This window comes from Moschus berezovskii, chromosome 25 (genome assembly GCF_049115385.1).
Source record: "Moschus berezovskii isolate FMDL1 chromosome 25, NW_MosBer_1.0, whole genome shotgun sequence".
NCBI lineage: Eukaryota > Metazoa > Chordata > Mammalia > Artiodactyla > Moschidae > Moschus > Moschus berezovskii.
In genome coordinates, this window is record NC_142484.1 from 21,509,908 (window position 1) to 21,513,421 (window position 3,514).

Below are 3,514 nucleotides of genomic sequence, written 5' to 3' on the forward strand. Positions count from 1 at the left end.
TGCTGCAGTCCATGGGGTTGCAAAGAGTCAGACATGACTGAGCGACTGAACTGATATGGAATAGCTTAAGCTGTTCTAGTCTTTAGTTCCTCTTCTCTTAAAAAAAAAAATAAATTGGAAGCAATATTCTTGGTTCCTACCCTGTATTGAATTATGTACACTAGAGGCAAAAACCAGGCTTTTGGGGTTGCTGCCAAAAGAAGAGGAGAGGTGAGGAGAGGGTCCAAGTGAATGAAATAATGGTGAGATGAGAGAAGGGAAACTGTCCTCGTTCACACTTGTTTTCCTTTGTTGTTCAGTTGCTCAGCCATTTCCGACTCTTTGCAGCCCTGTGGACAGTAGCCCGCCAGACTCCTCTGTCCATAGGATTCTCCAGGCAAGAATACTGTAGTGGGTTGCCATTCCCTTCTCCAGGGGATCTTCCTGACCCACGGATCACACCTGCCTCTCCTGTGTCTCCTGCATTGCAGGCGAATTCTTTACCCCTGAGTCACCATTATCTTTTTGGATAAAAGGCTAAATTTTGATGCTTTATGCTACTTAATTTTCAAAGTGTTTATAAGGGAAATTTTTGCCATTCATTTCCATAGTAATGGTAAGTAAAGTCTATGGGTTCAGTTTGGGCTACCCACTGTCATTCCCAGTGCATATGTCACTTATGTGAGGAGATGTGAGAAATACTTTTTCCTCTATGTAAGCCTTCTCCCTGTTTTCACAGACCCCCTTAGAGAAGAATGGTTCCAGGGAATGACTCTTTCATGACTCAGTTCATTTTAATGGGATTAACAGACCAATCAGTTTTTCAACTCCCCCTGTTTTTCCTGTTTCTAGTAATGTATATGGTCACTGCAATGGGAAATTTGAGCTTGATCATCCTAATTGGGCTGAGTTCACACCTGCACATCCCTATGTTCTTTTTCTTCTTTAGTTTGTCCTTCATAGATCTCTGTTATTCTTCTGTTTTTACACATAAAATGCTGATCAACATCATATTAAAGAAGAAGTTCAGTTCAGTTCAGTTGCTCAGTCGTGTCCGACTCTCCGCGACCCCATGAATCACAGCACGCCAGGACTCCCTGTCCATCACCAACTCCCAGAGTACACTCAAACTCATGTCCACAGAGTCGGTGATGCCATCCAGCCATCTCATTCTCTGTCGTCCCCTTCTCCTCCCGCCCCCAACCTTTCCCAGCATCAGAGTCTTTTCCAGTGAGTCAACTTGTCGCATGAGGTGGCCAAAGTATTGCAGTTTCAGCTTTAGCATCAATCATTCCAATGAACACCCAGGATTGATCTCCTTTAGAATGGACTGGTTGGATCTCCTTGCAGTATAAGGGACTCTCAAGAGTCTTCTCCAACACCACAGTTCAAAAGCATCAATTCTTCGGTGCTCAGCTTTCTTCAGTCCAACTCTCACATCCATACATGACCACGGGAAAAACCATTGCCTTGACTAGACGGACCTTGGTTGGCAAAGTAATGTCTCTGCTTTTTAATATACTATCAAGGTTGGTCATAACTTTCCTTCCAAGGAGTAAGCGTCTTTTAATTTCATGGCTGCAATCAGCATCTGCAGTGATTTTGGAGCCCCCAAAAATAAAGTCTGACACTGTTTCCACTGTTTTTCCATCTATTTCCCATGAAGTGATGGGACCAGATGCCATGATCTTTGTTTTCTGAATGTTGAGCTTCAAGCCAACCTTTTCACTCTCCTCTTTCACTTTCATCAAGAGGTTTTTGAGTTCCTCTTCACTTTCTGCCATAAGGGTAGTGTTATCTGCATATCTGAGGTTATTGATATTTCTCCCAGCAATCTTGATTCCAGCTTGTGCTTCTTCCAGCCCAGCGTTCCTCATGATGTACTCTGCATATCAGTTAAATAAGCAAGGTGACAATATACAACCTTGACGTACACCTTTTCCTATTTGGAACCAGTCTGTTGTTCCATGTACAGTTCTGACTGTTGCTTCCTGACCTGCATACAGGTTTCTCAAGAGGCAGGTCAGGTGGTCTGGGATTCCCATCTCTTTCAGAATGTTCCACAGTTTATTGTGATCTACAGAGTCAAAGGCTTTGGCATAGTCAATGAAGCAGAAATAGATGTTTTTCTGAAACTCTCTTGCTTTCTCCATGATCCAGCGGATGTTGGCAATTTGACCTAAATGGGGTGCATGACTCAGCTTTATTTCTTCACTTTTTGGTATTTCTGAATGCTGTGTGTTGACATCAATGGCCTATGATGACTATGCAGCCATCTGTAACCCACTGTTGTATAACATTGCCATATCCCTTAAAGTGTGTTCCAGCCTTACGCTTGATTCCTACTTGATGGCATTTTCTGATGCCATTGTTCACACTGGATACGTGCTGAGACTGACCTTCTGTGATGCAAACACTATCAACCATTATTTGTGTGACACCTGCCCTGTGCTCCAGCTCTCCTGCACAAGTACCTACATCCTTGAGCTGGAAATTATCATCGTGTCAGGAATCAACATCATTGTGCCCAGTATCACCATCCTGTCTCTTATGGCCTCATTCTCTCCAACATCCTTCACATCAAGTGCACAGAGGGCAGGTCTAAAGACTTCAGTTACTGCAGTTCCCACATCATTACTGTTTCTCTGTTCTTTGGATCAAGTGCATTTGTATACCTCAAACCATCTTCTATGCCCATGAATAAGGGAAAAGTCTCTTCTGTCTTTTATACCAGTGTGGTTCCCATGATGAACTCCTTAATTTACAGCTTAAGAAACAAAGATGTTAAACTTGCTCTGAGAAAAACCCTGAGAATGGTGAAGTTTTGATCGGAGACATTATCTGTCTGTGCATGTAGTTATAAGACAAGGAGATTCTGTGTTTATTTAAATATTTGTAGTTAGAAACTTATTTCTCTCTTTTTTAAAAAACATGAATTAAAGAATATTTGAGCCTTCCCTCAATAATTTATTTCTGGTTTTTCTGTCTCATAGTTCTTTTCCCCGAATCATTTGCATGAGATCTGCTGCAGTTTTCCTTCTTAATAGTAATTTTAAATTAAAAATGTAGTATCTCTGTTATTTTTATTGTCATTTCACACTTTCAGATTTTACTGAAAAGGAAATTGGTCTCCAGTGATCAAATTAGAGACATCTCTGATATAATGACAGACCAATGATGAAAATCAGCTAGATAAGACTAAAGTAACATTGTTTCATTTGAGTTGTGCTTATCTGCCACCTGCTGTTAGGAGCATGCATCAGATATTCTGTTTCTACACACATCTTTCCATTTTCTGACCTGGAAGACTATGTCTCTTTTAAAAGTCAGAGATTTAAGTTTCCGTAAAGGCTTTGACTGTAATTTGTTTTGTATCTGGTAAGTATTTTGCATCAAACTTCTTTGGACTGAAGTGTTCTCTTTACCTTTGTACAATGAACTCAGCAAATGACAGGTCATCTAAATATATTTTTTCATCGAAAGTAAAATGAAACTCCAAATGGCTAATGATTAAATGTCACAGGTTCATAAAGAA

At 40.7% G+C, this 3,514-nt stretch overlaps 1 pseudogene; it reads left to right on the top strand.

The window, feature by feature from the left end:
* The first annotated feature begins 734 nt into the window (after positions 1 to 734).
* Positions 735 to 2,807, top strand: LOC129548351 (olfactory receptor 8B3-like; annotated as a pseudogene).
* The last annotated feature ends 707 nt before the right edge of the window (positions 2,808 to 3,514 follow it).